General features: G+C 39.2%; 1 protein-coding gene across 3 annotated transcripts in view; it reads left to right on the top strand.

Annotated features, from left to right (window-relative positions):
* The window catches only part of BMPR1B (bone morphogenetic protein receptor type 1B), a 448,166-nt gene that overhangs the window by 14,479 nt on the left and 415,314 nt on the right, over positions 1-18,373 (top strand). The window contains exon 1 of one of the 3 annotated variants that reach the window (XM_018049150.1): positions 15,674-15,699. The exons of the other annotated variants lie outside the window; for them this stretch is intronic. The gene's annotated coding sequence lies outside the window, so the exon portion shown is untranslated. Of the gene's footprint in view, positions 1-15,673; positions 15,700-18,373 lie in introns of those variants that run through there. 3 annotated transcript variants of the gene reach the window in all.

Below are 18,373 nucleotides of genomic sequence, written 5' to 3'. Positions count from 1 at the left end.
TCTTTGAATTATTTTCTAAGAACTTTGAAGCAATTGTTGAAAATAGTTTTGTTCAGAAATCAGATTCAGTTTAAAATTTGACTGTATTGGATTATGGGCTTTCCAGGTAGAGCTGTGGTAAAGGAGACACAGGTTCCGATCCCTGGGCCAGGAGGATCCCCTGGAGTAGAAAATGGCAACCCACTCCAATATTCTTGTCTGGAAAATTCCATGAACAGAGAAACCTGGTGGGCTACAGTCCATGGTGTAGCAAAGAGTTGGACACAACTGAGCAATTAATTGGGCACACACACTCGTTCTGGCTCATAGTGGGTAATTTCACTAGAGATAAAATATGCAGAGAGAATAGCATTGAAACGTGTCTATTACCATATGTGGAATAGATCGCTGGTCCAAGTTCAATGCATGAAACAGGGCACTCAAGGCCAGTGCACTGGGACAACCCTGAGGGATGGGATGGGGAGGGAGGTGGGTGGGGCGTTCAGGATGGGGGACACATGTTCACCTATGGCTGATTCATGTCAGTGTATGGCAAAACCCATCACAATATTGTAAAGTTATTAGCCTCCAATTAAAATAAATAAATTGAAAAAAAGAAAAAAAATATGCAGAACATCCCAGCATTATGATGAATTTGATTTGGTGATTATAACTTTTCACTGATAAGAGATTGTTTGTATGTGCCTTTTAGTTAACTGTTTCTGTAATGCTGCATACTAAGCAATCTCTTTTAGAGCCCTTTTAAATATAAAAACAGGACTGAACTAGGTTTAAGATGTGCAGATAACCTGCTTCTCCTTATGGGAAGTTAATCCCCGTACTATTCTTTCTAAAATATTCTTTCCTTTTATTGTTCCAGGATTGGCTTAATATGCAGATGCCTTTAAATGTCTAGGCAACTTGATATATTTTTATTATTTTCAAGTTGATTAGTAATTTCCTTTTAAGAACTATAGTTTCATACAACAATCATCTCTGTTATTTTTATATGTTTGAAGGTCTCAGTGATATATTCTAGATTATCCATAACAAGTTTTTAATCCCAGCCCACTTCTGTGCAACCTGTCTGTATAGTATGTCTGTATGTGTTGCAAGGGTCTATGCTAAAGAAAGATATGCTTACCAAATAAAGTAAAATAGGATGAGGAAATTATGCTTACCCAGTAATGTAAGACAGAGGACGAGATGGTTGGATGGCCTCACTGACTCAATGGACATGAGTTTGAGCAAGGTCTGGGAGATGGTGAAGGACAGGGAAGCCTGGCATGCTGCAGTCCATGGGGCTGAAAAGAGTTAAACAGGACTGAGAGACTGAACAAAGTAAAATAAAATTGAGGAAACAAATAATCACAGCCTCTAAAGTTCATCCTGGAGCATTTGCTGTTGATATAAAGCAGGAAGCCTCCATTGAAAACTGTAGAGCTGTCTGTTTTACATGAATTGTTTGCTCTTACGAGATAAGGGAAATAAGACAAGGAAAAAGTTGAAGTTCTTAAGTAATGCTGAAAATGTTTTGTCCATAGTGAATGCATTAGAATTCATGATGCTAAAATTCCTGAATCAAAAATGAGAAAGTGTGAAGCAGAGTAAGGGAAATTCCCTTTATGTGGACTCTTTCTTGGAAGTTGGATTGAAAATGATAAAATAGTAAAAAATTACAACTAACATATGTCACTTTACATATGAATTTCTCACACTGATGCTGTTCTAGCATCTTTCCTTCTGGCAAACAGCTTCATTTTCAGAAGAGAGTCTGTTAATACCATCTCCCTGGACTCATGTATGTACATTAATGCATAGAATTAATGTATTCTATTAATACATACCCCCTGGAAGTAACTTTCCTTCCATTACTTTGTACCCTCTTCTATTCTAAATATTCTGCACTGCATCAATTTGTAATTACTAGTTTCCTGGATTGTTAGTGTAATTAGCATCCTCACCAAAAGCTGCCTTGTTTCTCTATTTTCCTCATATTTCACAATATGGAATATAGCCCACAGAAGATGCTAGGTAAGTGTTGATTGCTTGATTGCCTTCCCTACTTTGTTTCTTTATTTCCATGTAGTTATGGAAATTTTCCCTTTGAGAATATGTGAGGATGCTTAGGGTTTTTAAAAATTTACCATTTGTTTAATTTATAAATACATTCTAGGACATGAAATGGGAAAAAATTCTCTTCCGTATTTTGACTAAAACCAACATAGATGCTCTGCAGTGGACTCTGCAGTCAGATACCAGGTTTGTATTCTGGCTGTTCCATTCAGTGCTCTCATCTGTAAAACGGGGATAGTAGGAGTAGGACTTGGTACGGATGCTGTGGTAATTAAATGAAGTACCCAGAACTCTGCCTGGCATACAGTAGTTGTTCAATGAATGTTCAGTCTTGTCCTTTATTTTAGATGTCTTTAAGTGGTAGGCACTCAGCCTACTTTGGGAGGTACCTATATGAGACTCTTCTATGAAAATGGAATGAAGAATATTTACAGAATTAACAGATCAATTTTTAATTAAAAAATTATTTATTTTGCTGCAGCACAACATTGTGGGATCTTAGTTCCCTGACCACGATTGGAACCTGTGCCCCATGCAGTGGAAGCACAGTCTTAACCACTGGACCACCAGGGAGGATCCTAATTGGTCAATTTTAATGAGAAACAATTTTATTACAAAATGTTTCCAAATGCAGAACTTTAAGTCACAGATAACTCATTAAAATAAATGCTTAGTTAGAAACAAGAAGGTCTTAGAAACAAAGTTATTTCCTTCCCTTTTTATTCAATTTGGGATACTTACATCTCTATTTCGAATGCTTCTAAAAAAGAAAGTCTGTATAATGAAATAAGGGGATAAATTGTATCCATTTATTAATTTGAGTGACATTTTCCCTTGGATGAACTATGAAAGTCTGGTTAAGTTTAGCACTAATGGAGCTTGAAGAGATGTCAGTATTAAGCAAGTGTTTAGTTGCATGACCTGATCAGTTTACACTATTGCAGAACCTTAATTAAAGTTTTATTAAACTGTGTAAACTATGGTCCAGTTTGGATTTGAAAGTAGATAGACATCTGTTTCAAATATTATTACCACAGTTAGAAATTAATAGCTTTTTTCTGAAAGTCTCAAAGTTGCCCTTTTGAAACTGTTGTTTCTGTCTCCCCACCATTCTCTGTACTAAAATATTTTTTGAGATATTAAGATTATTTTAAAAATCACATTCATAATCTATATAATATCTATACAACAGAAAAGCAGGGCAGTGTTTGGAAATACTTTATTGAACTAAAAAACAAGACTCCTCTGTTTTATGTTAAAAGCAAATTTCTGTAGTGATGCATCAGAGGCATTGAAGCCAGCTTTTTGATTGGGGACCTTTTATGCCTTCTCCCCTGCCCCCCGTCTTTCTGTTTTTTCTTTATGAAATGAAGGCTAATTCTAGTTAAATTTGGTGTTTGGTGTCAGTTTGATCATTGACAGTAAGCAAAGGTGCCCTATTTTTTTCCTTTGCCTCAGTGACGTTAGAAAATGTTTCAGCAAATGTACTTCTTCAGTTGGTTGTATATATGATTTATCCTTCGTTCTGGAAAGGAGTCTTCATATCATTTCATTCAGAGTATTTAATGCTATCTAGATAAAAAACATCAGAATTTAAATTTTCTTTTAAACCTTGCTCACGTGATATGACAGAAAACAATGCTTGTGATATCTCTCAGTTAAGAATTCATTCATTTACTATATTGCTGTGTCTTGATTCTATAAGAACTTATTATTAAATGAATGTGTGTTTAATAGAAACTTTTTAAAACATAGGAAGAAGTCAAAAAGAAAATTTCTCTACTTGGAGTCTGTTAATTGTTTTCATTTTGATATATTTACATCTCTCTTTATCATGTAAGTTTTAGATTTTAAAGAAGGGATATTGTCATTTTAATTTTATATTTTATTTTGCTTAAAATTATATTATGAATATTTTCTTATCTTTATGCTTCTAAATATTTTAATAACTAGAAAATACTAGTTATCCATTAACTTTCTCTAAGGATCAGAAAAAGACAAAATGTGAAAAACCCAAACAGTAGTATACTAGTACTTCAGTTGTATCCATTAACTTTCTCTAAGGATCAGAAAAAGACAAAATGTGAAAAACCCAAACAGTAGTTTTGAATAAACAGGAACATGCTTCACGTTATTTTTATTAAACAAAAAAAAACCAGGAATTTTTAATTTTTATGACTACTGACCATTCCTCTTGATATATAATTTCATAAAATGTATCAATAAATACAAATTAAAATGCCAGTCTTTTTTTTATTATTGTGGTTCTTTGTAACAATAGAAATGATTTAAGGAAAAAGCAATTAAATTACATAATCCTTAAAATCAAAGGCAGAAATGATGGTAGGAAAAATATCTCATGCAAATTATTTGATATGTAAAATAACATTTAAGGTGGTTTTGTGCCTTGTGAAAATACCCTTGTGTTGGAGCAGAGCTATAGAAGCTTAAGTTCTCTGATTCCTGTAATTTTTTGATATATGTTTTAAAAGGAAACATTTCTTCCATATTTAAAAGTACATATTTTAAGGAATGACAGAGTGAATGTATTTATATCTGCTAGTCACTTTATGAAGCAAAGTAATACCAGTACCATTTAAACCTCCTGTGTGCTCCTCAGTCACATTTACTCCTGTCCTTTCCAGCTGAATAAAAAGTCACCTGAGTTTTGTCTGTGTTATTCACTTACTTAAAAAAAATTTTTTTATACCGTATGCTTGTGTATCCCTAAACAGTGTATTTACAGCTTTAGAAAAATGTCATTTAGTGCTATTGTATATTTTTACTTCCCCTTTCTCAAATTTATGTGTTTAAAACTTATCCATGGTGCCTAAAGCTGTATTTCACTTATTTTCACTACTTTGTGATGCTCTTTTTGTGAATAGACCACAGTTTAGTTTGCCATTTATTGATGGTTATTTCTTTAACTTTTGCTATTATAGAAAATGATGTTATGGGTTGCTTATGTTCTCAATGCACAGGCACAAGGAACATGGGATTGCTTGGTTACACAAAAGGTGCATTTTAAATCTGTAAGATTACATTCTATTTTCCAAAGTAGTTCAAACTCCTACCAGCAGTATAAGATAATTCCTATTGTGCTGCTTCTTATCCTGTGCTTTATATTGTCAAATTTATTAAATGTTTTCTAACATCCAAGGTTAACCTGCTACCTTACTAAGATACTTTCAAGTTGTGGATATGAGTACTTTTTAAAACAATCAATTAAATTCTTTGCAAATACCTTCTTACTTGTGGTTTGTCTGTTTTATGTTTGTATGGTAGCTTTTAACCACAGAAGTTTTCAATTTTAATGTACTCAAAATTTTCCAGTCCTTATGGCTTACATTTCAGTTCCTTGTTTAACTTTTGCTTACCCTAAGGTCATAATGATGTTTTGTTATATCCTTAATCCATCTGCAACTGAATATTGTGAGGTGTGAGTTAAGGTTCAATTTAATTGTTTCCATATGTATCACCTGTTGCCCATTCATTTCAGAGTGGCTCTCCATTTATGTCAGTTCTTTTATATATGTGTGTATCTATATGTATGTTACAAATGTCTATATGTTGTGGATGTGATACATATCTGTTTTATGTATATGCGTCTATATATACAGATAGGTACATATCTCTTTTTGAGCTTTAAAATTTCCATTGGTCTAATTTTCTCTTCTTGTAGTAATACTACACTGTCTTCATTTAAAAAGTTTATTGTGAGACTTTATTTTTTTAAACTGAAATATAGTTGACATGCAATGTTAGTTTCAGGTATACTGTGTAGTAATTTGACATTTGAATACGTTATGAGATGATTACCACTCTAAGTCTAATAAAATAACCATCAGTTCACGTACAAAGATTTTACAGTATTGTTGATCATATTCATTATGCTTTATTTTACATACCTGTGGCTCATTTATTTTACTACTGAAGGTTTGTTTTGTGCTTCTTAATTCCCTGCACCTAACCGTCTCCTCCCACCTCTCTCCCCTGGCAACCATCTATGTGTTTTCTGCTATCTATGAGTCTGTTTTCCTGTTGCTTTGTTAGATTCCACATATGAGTAAGATCGTAATGGGATTTGTCTTTTTCTCACTTGACATAATGCCCTCTAGATACATCCATGTTGTCACAAATGGCAGGATTTCTGTCTTTTTTGTGACTGAGCAGTATTCCTCTCTGTGTGTTATACCTTCTTTCTCCATTCCTGTTTTGGACACTTAGATAGGTTCCGCATCTATGCTGCAGTAAACATTAGTGTGCCGTATACCTTTTTGTGTTAGTGGATTTTTTCCCCTCTTTGGGAAATACTCAAAAGAACTTCCCTGATGGCTCAGTGGTAAAGGATCCACCTGCCAGTGCTAGAAACTTGAGCTCAATCCCTGGTCAGGAGGATCCTCTGGAAAAGGAAATGGTAACCTATTGCAGTATTCTTGCCTGGGAAATCCCATGGATAGAGGAGCCTGATGGCTTATAGACCATGGAGTCTCAAAACAGTCAGATATGACTTAGCCACTGAGCAACAAAACAACAGATACCCAGAAGTGAAATTGATGCATCATATGGCAATCCTATTTTTTAATTTTTTCAGAACCCTCTGTACTGTTTACCACAGAGGCCACACCAAGGTACATCCTTACTGATTGTGTGCTAGAATTCCCTTTTCTCCAAATCCTGGTTAATACTTATGATTTGTTTTCTTTTTGCTGATAGCCATTCTGACAGGTGAAGTAGTACTGTGATTTTGACTTGCCTTTCCCTGATGAATAATGATGTTGAACATCTTTTCCTGTGCCTGTTGGTCATCTGTATGTCTTGGGAAAAATGTCTAAATGATTATTTCAGTTGATGTCTCAAGTTTAAGCATTTTATTTTTAAAAAATATAAATTTATTTATTTTAATTGGAGGTTAATTACTTTACAACATTGTGTTGGTTTTGCCATATATCAACATGTATCCGCCACAGGTATACACGTGTTCCCCATCCTGAACCTCCCTCCCAAGTTTAAGCATTTTAATCACCGTATTTTTTAAATCCCCTCATGTTTAACATTTTTGACATAATATTTGACATCTTTGTATCCCTCAACTACTTACTGTGGCTATAATATGATTTTACTACTTGTGTCTTACCTTTCTGCTAGCTTTTTAACTAATTGATCTGCCTTTACTGAATACTATGTTGGCCAGTGAGGTTTTTCCTTTCATGGTTTTTATATTTCTATGTGATCTTTTCTTTTTCGCTTGGAGGAGTCCCTTCAACATTTCTTGTAAAGCGAAAATAGTGTTGCTGAATTCTTTAAACTTTTCTAATCTGTAAAACTCTTGGGTGAGGTGGGCTTCCCAGATAGCTATTTGCCCAGCCTAGGGGCAGAGCTTGGGGGCTGCTGCTGGCCTGCTAAAGGGTGGAGCTGGGTCCTTAGCACTAGTAGGCTAGAGGCATGAATCCAGAATAGTATTTCATAGTGCCAGTATTGTTGCTATAGGGTGAGCTTTCAAAAATGTCTGCTACAGCACCTCTGTCCCCAGGGTAAGCTCCACTTGTTGCCTGCCTCTCCAGGTGACTCTCCAAGATCAGCAAGTAGGTCTGACCCAGGTTTCTCTCTGCAGTGGGATTCATAACATGTGAGGTTTCACGTGCCCTTCTAAGGAAGAGTCTCTGTTTCCTTCTAGTTCTTTGGCTCTCCCGAACATAAATAAGCCTTCAGTTTGGTTCAGTCGCTCAGTCTTGTCTGACTCTTTGTGACCCCATGAATTGCAGCACACCAGGCCTCCCTGTCCATCACCATCCCCTGGAGTTCACTCAAACTCATGTCCATCAAGTCAGTGATGCCATCCAGACATCTCATCCTCCGTCGTCCCCTTCTCCTCCTGCCCCCAATCCCTCCCAGCATCAGAGTCTTTTCCAATGAGTCAACTCTTCGCATGAGGTGGCCAAAGTACTGGAGCTTCAGCTTTAGCATCATTCCTTCTAAAGAAATCCCAGGGTTGATCTCCTTCAGAATGGACTGGTTGGATCTCCTTGCAGTCCAAGGGACTCTCAAGAGTCTTCTCCAACTCCACAGTTCAAACGCATCAATTCTTCGGCACTCAGCCTTCTTCACAGTCCAACTCTCACATCCATACATGACCAAAGGAAAAACCATAGCCTTGACTAGACGGACCTTTGTTGGCAGAGTAATGTCTCTGCATTAATAAGCCTTGCTAGTTTTCAAAGCTAGATGTTCTGGGTACAGGACCCCTGGGCTGGGGTGCCCAATGTTGGTCTTAGACCCCTTACTCCTTGGGGAGGACCTCTGTCGTTGTGGTATTGCTTCTCTTTGTGGGTCACTGGCCCAAGGGTGTGAGTCCTAACTTTTCCACATCTCTGCCCCTCATACCTGTTTCATTGTGGTTCCTTCTTTATATCTTGCACTGTGGAAAACTTTTTCTGCTAGTCTTGAGGCGGTTCTCATGGATAATTGCTTTGCAAATTGTCATAACTTGGGTGTGTCTGTGGGAGGAGATGAGTTCAGAATCTTCCTACTTGGCTATCTTGGCCACCTCTTTATTTTCTTCCTAATACGCTGCTAATACAGTATCCGATTTTGGCTTGCTAATACAGTATCTCATTTAGAACTTTCACATATATGTTCATTGATGACATTAACCTTTTTCTCATAATCAGTTTTATTGTTTCCTATAACACACTCAGCCCTAGGCAGCCAATAATATAATTTCTGTCTCTATACATTTTCCTTTTTAGATCGTCAGTATAAATGCAATTATTCAATATGTGATCTTTTGTGACTGAGTTTTTTCACTTAGTACAGTATTTTCAAGGTTCATCCATATTTTAACATGGGTTAATACTTGGTTCTCTTCCATTGCTGGGGAACATTCCACTTTATGGAGATCTCACATATTTATCCATTTAGTAGTTGATGGAAATTGGGATTGTTTACACTTTTAAGCTTATATTAATAATACAACTTCTAACATGCATGTCCAGGGTCTTGTGTGGGCATGTTTTCATTTTCTTGGGTGTATACACATCAGGGTACAGTTTCTTGGGCATATGGTAACTCTGTTTAACATTTTGAGGAATTTCCAGATTGTTTTTCAAAGTGGTCTCAGCATTTTATATTGCCACCACCGGTATATGAGTGTTCCAATTTCTTAATATCCTCATCGGCATTTATTATTATCTGTGTCTTTGCTTATAGCCATGTTAGTGGATGTGAAGTGATATCATGGTTTTAATTTGCAGCTTCCTGGTAGCTAGTGATGTTATGCATCTTTTCATGTACTTAACATCCATATGTATATCTTATTGGAAGAATAAGAAATATCTTTTTTTCTGTAAGAAATAGAATAGAAATATCTATTCATATCCTTTGCTCATTTTTAAGTTGAGTTATTTATCCTCTTATTAAGGAACCATGTATTCTTTACATATTATAATTAGTGTCTTTTATGAGTCATGTTATTTTCAGGTATTTTTTCTTGGTTCCTGTGTTTTATTTTTCACTTTCTTCATGGTGTCCTTGGAAGCAAAAGTGTTTTAAATTTGAAGTCCAATTTAATCTATATTTTGTTTGTGCTTTTGGTATCTTATTTAGAGACCATTGACTCATCCCAGGTATATGTGTTTACCTCTGTGTTTTCCTATGAGTGTTTCATCCTCATACTTGAAAGATAGTTTTGATGGATATAAGATTAATGATTGACAGTTTTTTCTTCTAACACATGGATATTATCATCCCAGTGTTTTTGGTTTCTACTGTTTCTTATGAGAAGGCATCATTAATCTCATTGTTGAGCTTTGAATTACTGCTTTTAATTAGATTGTTTTTCATCAAATTTGGGAAACTTTCTGTGATTATTTCTTCAAATTTTTTTCTCCTTTCTCCTCTCCTTTTGATAGTCTCATTACCTGTGTATGAGCTTAGCATTGTTGTTGTTATTTAGTCGCTAAGTTGTGTGTGACTCTTTTGCGACCCCATGGACTATAGTCCACCAGGTTCCTCTGTCCATGGGGTTTCCCAGGCAAGAATACTGGAGAGCGCGGTCATTTCCTTCTCCAGGGTATCGTCCCAACCCAGGGATCACTTCCCAGCCCAGGGAGCCACCTGTGGAGCCCCTATATGCTGAAAGAGTCCCGCATTTCTCTGAGGCTGTGCTGATTTTTGTATAATATTGTTGATCTGTCCCTTATACTTTTTAAAACACAAGTTATCACACTACATACCTCCAGAATTTACATTAAAAAAGTAATTTCTCTTTATCATTAAAATTTTTCATCCATGTTTGGTTGGATGCTGTCATTGTGTTATTTTTTACTTTTTAAAACAGTCTTCTTTAGTCCTTTAAGTATATTTATAATGGTGTTGAAAGATTTCTTTGTTAAATATGACATCTGGACCCTCTTGCCAGTAGTGTCCCTACCATTTTTTTTCTGCTTATGGGTCACTTTTCTGTTCGTTGATATGTCTTGTAATTTTTTGGTAAAAAGTGGATGTTTTATGTAATATAGTAATTCTCAAATCTGATTCCCACCTTTCTTTGGCACTTGGTTTTGTTGTTATTTGTTTAGTGACTTGGTTGGACTTTTTGAATTAAGCATTTCCCCCTTGCGATATGAAGCTTCTGCTATCACTCTTCAGAAGGTGCAACATGTGTTCAGTCACCCTGGGATGACAGTGTTTTCTTTATGACTCTCTCTTTCCCAAATTATGCTGTCTGCATCTCTTGTCCTAACCTAGCTGTTAGGCTCCACTGGTAGCTGACTGATATCCCCATTGTTTGGGCCAGTGCTCTGATACATAAATTTGTTCAGTCTTGTTTAATACATTTTTGACTACTTTGCAGGGGTAGTTTTTAAGGCTAGTATTAGGAGTTTGTTATGACCTTAGGAAGACTCTTCTTAGCTCTTTCCCTAGTTCTCTGTGATAAACTAGCTGGCCTATCCATGCCAAGTCTCTCCAGTCATGTCCAACTCTTTGCAATTCTATGGACTATAGCCTGCCAGTCTCCTCTATCTGTGGGATTCTTGAATGGGTTGCCATGCCCTTCTCCAGGGGATCTTCCCAACCCAGGGATCAAACCCATCTCTCTTATGTCTCTTGCATTGACAGATGGGTTCTTTAACACTAGTGCCATCTGGGAAGCTTATATGTCTCATAGACCTGTGTGTGCATGCTAAGTCATTTCAGTCATGTCCAACTCTTTGTGACCATATGGACTGTAGCCCGCCATGCTCCTCTGTTCATAGGATTCTCCAGGCAAGAATACTGGAGTGGATTGCCATGTCCTCCTCCAGGGATCTACCAGCCTCTTAATTACTTACCACTAAAATCACAATAAACTGTAGAAAATTCTGAAAGAAATAGGAATACCAGACCATTAGACCTTCCTCTTGAGAAACCTATATGCAGGTCCGGAAGCAACAGTTAGAACTGGACATGGAACGACAGACTGGTTCCAAATAGGAAAAGGAGTACGTCAAGGCTGTATATTGTCACCCTGCTTATTTAACTTATATGCAGACTACATCATGAGAAACATTGGGCTGGAAGAAGCATAAGCTGGAATCAAGATTTGCCGGGAGAAATATCAATAACCTCAGATATGCAGATGACACCACCCTTATGGCAGAAAGTGAAGAGGAACTAAAAAGCCTCTGATGAAAGTGAAAGAGGAGAGTGAAAAAGTTGGCTGAAAGCTCAACATTCAGAAAATGAAGATCATGGCATCTGGTCCTATGACTTCATGGAAAATAGATGGGGAAACAGTGGAAACAGTGTCACACTTTATTTTTTGGGGCTCCAAAATCACTGCAGATGGTGATTGCAGCCATGAAATTAAAAGACGCTCCTTGGAAGGAAAGTTATCACCAACCTAGATAGCATGTTGAAAAGCAGAGTCATTACTTTGCTAACAAAGGTCCGTCTAGTCAAGGCTATGGTTTTTCCTGTAGTCCTGGGTGCTCATTGGAAGCCCTGATGCTAAAGCTGAAACTCCAATAGTTTGGCCACCTCATGCTTAGAGTTGACTCATTGGAAAAGACTCTGATGCTGGGAGGGATTGGGGGCAGGAGGAGAAGGGGACGACAGAGGACGAGATGGCTGGATGGCATCACCGACTCGATGGAGAAGAGTTTAAGTAGAGTCCGGGAGTTGGTGATGGACAGGGAGGCCTGGCGTGCTGTGATTCATGGGGTCGCAAAGAGTCAGGCACAGCTGAGCTACTGAACTAACTGAACTGACTAAAATCTTTATTTTTTCTCCTGTCCTTAAGTGTAAGCTTTCCTACACTCTGGTGTTCCAGCTAAAGTTAGTCTCTCTGCAGAATAATGCCTTCAGTCAAGAATATCCATTTTATTTCATACTTATGTGGTATTTTAATGTTTTGGGCCATAGTATAGATGATCCAACTGTTGATTAAATTTGCCAACATGAAGTATTAACACTGGACTGAATGATTTATAGAAAATAAGAAATGATTCCTACTTGGCTTATATTTTTATTCATTCACCCAGATTCCCTAGACTTGTCAGCAAATTTCTATGCAGACATTTGGTGATATATTGTTACCAATGCCTAGAGGACTGCAGAGTAGAAGGAAGCACTCATCCATCTCTGTTTTTTAAAATAAAAAATCCCTTGCATGGGGGGAAATAAAGTTAGTCTCTTCAGCAAGAGTTTTGAATCCCTGTTCTTACAGACTTCCTTTCCGTCTGGGCAGAGTCTCTAGGCCCCCTCTCTGGAATGTGGGAGGGGACAATGGCCATCTCCTGGAGTGATGCCATTATTTGCAAGCATGGTGCTGGACTGAGATGGTAGCCTCTGGTCTTCTCATCTTTCCTCTCCTGATGTAGAAACTTTATACCATGAGCAAGACAGGCTGAGGGCCTGCAGGGCCCAGTATTCTCTACCTGCTTGCTTGGTATGGAGCCTCAACCCTGTTGGTAGAGGAAGGAGGCATTAGCCTCTTGACTGGTTGCTCTCACCAGGAATTTAGCCACATAATTCAGAGCTAGGGGGATGGCAGATGCTGCTGGCTTCTCCCTCATGGTGAGATAGTGCCAAAAGCTGAGGAAAAACGAGTACCATTTTCGTGGCCATATCCACAATGAGTAGAGTTTTCATCAGGTTGAGCTGTGGGCGGGGAATGGGAGCAGACTGTGGCTCCCATTGCTGTAGACTCTGTCTTTACCTTGGTTTAGCAGTTTTTTTTTTTTTTTTAAATAAATGTTTCCTGATCTCATTATGCCTTTAAGACAATATACAGAGACTTTAAATGGCCTAAATTTTTTTTAAGTTTTTAAATGCTTTTCACCAGTTACATTTTTGGGGGCAGGGAAGTAGGTCTGTGGAGCTTCTCATGCTGCTGTTCTGGAAGTGGATTGTTGTGAGATTAGCTTTTAATTTTCTTATTTTCCATGAGAGATTTAGGTATCAAATTTATGGTAGCCCAATGGGATGATGTTGGCAATGTGATTTTTCTGTTTTTTTGGATGAACTCATTATGGACTGATGGGTATTTGTGTCCTTCCCAAATTCTTAAGTTTAACCTTACTCCCTTGATGTGGGACGTAGGTTCAGTCCCTAGGTTGGGAAGATCTCCTGGAGAAGGAAATGGCAACCCACTCCAGTATTCTTGCCTGGAAAATCCCATGGGCAGAGGAGCTTGTGGGCTACAGTTCATGGGGTTGCAGAGTTGGACATGACCTAGCAACTGAGCACAAAAGCTTTATGTGTGTAAGCTAAGCCTAAGCCCTCAGAGTGATGGAATTAGGGGGTAGGGGCTTGGGGTTAATTAGATGAGGTTCTGAGGGTGGAGCCCTCATGAATGGGGTTAGTGCCCTTATAAGAGTCACAGTAGGACTTGCTTCCTCTCTCTCTCTGCTATGTGAGAATGTAATGAGGTGTCAGCAGCATGCAACCTAAAGGAGGGCTCTTGCCAGAACTTGACCTTGGTGGCACCTTGATGTTGGACTTGCAGCCTTCATAACTGTGAGAAATAGATTTCTCTTGTTTTTAAGCTTCCCAGTCTATGGGTCTTTGTTACACTGGTCTGAACTAAGAAGTTGTGTAGGGTTAGAATCCTATGTTCCTTGGAAAAGTTATATAGATCTCTATAAAATTATCTGAACCTATGGGATTAGTTTTAAAATGCTGATTATTAGTTTTAAACTGCTGATTTATTTGTTGTAGGAGTATTCAGGCCTATTTCTCTGAGTCTGTTTCCAAAGTTATAGATACATAATTTTTTGAAAGTTGCTCTTTTGTCTAACTTTAGTATATTGGCATATACTATTGGCTTCATTCTGTCTCTCCTCAGATTCATTTGGCTCCACCAGCCCCTCAGAGCTCAGCTACAAGCCCCAGTTTCTTGTCATAGTGGTCACAGGAGCAGGTCAGGCCATTCTCTGGTTGTAGAGCCTGGCCATCTTCATCATAATCTCATCTTTGACACTGTAGGTTATCTTAGCCACGTCCTCCATGTTTTAGTGCAGACTTCATATGATCTTTGGGCTGGGAGCGATAGCACATCCAAGCCAAGGTCTTACTATTTAGATCTCCAGAGTCTCAGCCCTCCCCAGCAGCTACTAGAGGGGCTAGATATCAGCCTGGGCATGCAGAGGACTTGCCATGCTGTGTAACTGACAGTGACCAGTGAGGGAGGGAGACGGGAGGTAAATGCTTCCACTTGGCCTCTCTGGAGTTGTTCCCAGTGACATTCAACCAACTGTGATTTCTTACACAGCTTTTGTCAGCTTGTTAATGTGTCACCTTATCATTCTGTTTTCCCTCCTGTCCTGTCTCACTTTCCCTTTACCCTCACTCTTTCCTGTAGTCTCTGAAAAATCACTGGCATGTAAGCTTTGTTTTGAACTTTGATTTCTAGGGAACAGAAAGAGAAGCAGATATTTGCTTCTAAATCTCAGTTGGGGATTTATAGTTGGGTTGCATACTTCCTTGAAGCCATAAGGACTGCTGGTTTTAAGGGAGCTGATAATGACCCCCAGTGTGCAGTGCTATCACAGTGATACAGCTTTCAGCTCTGAATATTTGGTGTGGGAGGTAGAATGTATGGCCACTGAGCTTGACTAATAACAGGGATGCAGATAACTAAAGATTTTAATGTTCTGGCATCATCAGAGCCTTTGAAAAGAAAAAGGGATAGGCCCAAGGCAGCTGAGAGTCAGCTTCAGACACAGTGGAAAAGCCAAACTTGCTTTAGGAGACACTCATTTCTGCATCCATAGTGAATACTGTGCTGAAAACCAGGCCCAGAGTATGATTATAAGGGCGACACGGCTGCTAAGCAGACTAAACATGGGGTACAGTTTAACAGGCTGCCCATGTTAAATTCAGAGACAGAGTAGGACTCTGAGATAAGGAATTTGATATGTTGAGGTGGGTGTGCTTGACTGTATCGAACCCTCAAATTACCCTCCATTTCTTGGTTAGGGGAAAACACGCTCCCTTCATCTGGAGTCTCTGCAGTGACACTACCTGAAGGTAATGATTTGTAAGTTGCTTAAGCTCCTCAAGCTTTGTTCATGTTACTTCCAGGTTGAACAGCCTGAGTTGGGGGACTACAATCCCTACTCCAAGGAGACATGGACTGCACATCAAAATAATTGCCTGATAGTATGTACTTTCAGGGATTGTGTATTTGTGGGAGTAGATGTTGAGGGTATTAAAAGATGGTGGGACATGGAATACAGGGTGTTACCGGGTGAGTTAGTTATCATGTGGGTATGTAACTGTGATTTGGGAGTAAATGATCAGTCAAGGACATATGGAAATATCAGAATTTCTTTGGTATGTTGTTGAGAAGGGAGTCAAAAGTCTTAGTGGACAGGAATACTGGAAAGGATTCACTTTGTAAAGCTTGAGAACCTATCACTTAGCTTCCTTAGGACATTCCCTTCCTCAAGACAACAAGGAATGTATTCCTGAATCTTCTGGTGAGTGTTAAACCTACTAATAAACAGACCCGAAGTCCTTGACATGGCATTATCCAGCCAGTCTCTGGTGGCAGATAGGTTATTTTGGACACCTTTGCGCTTGGAAGAGGTAGCAGATTGTTCTTATCAGAATTGATATGTACAATAGGTTCTTATTCACTTTCCTATAGAAAGCTGTGGGTATTACTATCTGAGTGTTCAGTCCACTGACTGGCTGATAAATATATCAGTTTGGGACCCCGTGTAAGATTTCCTTGGACTAAGGGGCCTGTTTTATACTTGAGCTCATGATTGCAAGATTCAGGGTCTTACTGTGCCTTCCAGCACCCAGAAGCATCTGGATAAGAAGGGTGGAAGGCCTGTGGAAGGGAGGAGAGGTTTGGGGAAGGAAGCAGCTTGTGGATAATTCTGTGGGTGTGGATGTACTGTACTACGTAGGGTGCTGATTTGATAACTGATAGTGCTGAATTCGTAACAAAGGAATCTGAAAACATAGGGGTGGAGGTAAGACGGCTTTTGACCATCCATCTCAGTGACCCACTTGCAGACTTTGTACTTTCTGTCCTGCAGTTTTAGCCTCTGCTGGTTTAAAGGTTCTGATTTCTGGAGGGTAGGATGAAGGATAATTTAGCCAGGGGACATTAAGAATTCCATTGACTGAAAGCTGTGATACCACCTGTTCTCTTTGGGCTTATGATAGTACACCAGTGGGCATAAAAGAAGTATCAGCTAGACCATTCATTTTGAACATCAGAAGTTAAGGCTACTGCTATCCCAGGGATACGGGGAGCATTGTCTCTGGCTTAGGGGATTCACTGGGCCGTCTTTGGTTGTTTCCCTGCCTTGTGGTAACTACATTTTGGACAACTTAAACAACCATAGCCTGACAAAGTCGAGGTAATTATAGGCCCAAGCCCATTGGGAATTATTAATGTTTGGGTCACCCTATAAGGCAAAAGCCCAGATTACCCAGAGCGCTGGTCAAAGGTGAAGGGAATCTAAAACGGGAGGTGGAAGAGGGGATGATAAATATCAGTGTATGGAACCCGGTGCAAATGGCACACACTGCAGCTGGGTTACTAACTCTTTTTGGCACATGCGAGTTGCTGCCTTGAAGAACTGGACTTGTACCTCCTCTCTTGGAGAAGATGTAAGAGCAGTCACCTTCTCGTACGAGATCTACGTGTCTTGAGAGCGTGCCAGACACCCAAGTGGCACGGGGGGAGGGTTGCCCTAACACTGGCGTCCGTGCCTTTCAGTCTTGAGTGCCACTGCCCGTGTCTCAGTAGCTTGCTCTGCTGTTCTTCAGAGCATCCCCGGGGCACCTCCAGTTTTGCCTGGGGCGGGGTAGGGGAGCGCCCTGCCTCTGCCATCATCAGTTCATCTTTGTCACTTCTACCTCGGATTCCTCTGAGAGGACCAGGTCTTGGCTTCTGCCCGCCTCCATCACTCATACTGGGATATATGAGTGTCAGTTTGTCCAGTGCTATGGTGTTGGAGAAGACTCTTCAGAGTCCCTTTGACAGCAAGGAGATCAAATCAGTCAATCCGAGAGGAATCAGCTCTAAATATTTATTGGAAGGACTGATGCTGAAGCGGAAGCTCCAACACTTTGGCCACCTGAGACGAAGAACTGACTCATTGGAAAAGACCCTGATGCTGGGAAGTATTGAAGGTGGGAGGAGAAGGGGATGACAGAGGATGAGATGATTGGATGACATCACCGATGCAATGGACATGAGTTTGAGCAAGCTCCAGGAGTTGGTGATGGACAGAGAAGCCTGGCGTGCTGCAGTCTACAGGGTCTCAGAGTCAGACACGACTGAGCAACTGAACTGAACTAATGTCCAGGGCTGGGTACCACTTAAATGAAGAGGATGCAGCTTTCTAGGGAGCTGCCCAGATAGGCCAGGAAGTACAACCTTTAGTGTCTTCACCAGGGTGTCATCCAGGGGAAACACCCTGGATGCCAAACTTTGCCTAATAAGAGATGGGACATGGGAAGGAGACAGACAATTGCTCATCTGTCTTTTCTTCAATAGATCCTTCTAAGATGCAGTGGTCCCATCTGCCTTTCTGTATTGTCAGTGATGACTATATATTTAAGAGGTAATCTGAGACAAGAGGAGAAATACTTGTTGTCCCAAATAAAGGACAGCAGCCTCTGTGGTATTTTTAAAACTTCTTTAAAAATTAATTTTTATTGAAGTAGAGGTGATTTATAATGTGTTAGTTTCAGGTGTCCAACAAAGTTACTCAGTTATACAGATACATAATATCCACTCTTTTTTAGATACTTTTCCCTGCAGGTTATTACAGAATATTGAGTAGAGTTCCCTGTGCTATACAATATG

The sequence above is a fragment of the Capra hircus genome, chromosome 6 (genome assembly GCF_001704415.2).
Source record: "Capra hircus breed San Clemente chromosome 6, ASM170441v1, whole genome shotgun sequence".
In the NCBI taxonomy this organism is placed as follows: domain Eukaryota; kingdom Metazoa; phylum Chordata; class Mammalia; order Artiodactyla; family Bovidae; genus Capra; species Capra hircus.
The sequence above is the reverse complement of the archived record's forward strand: the minus strand, read 5'-3'. Positions and strand labels throughout refer to the sequence as shown.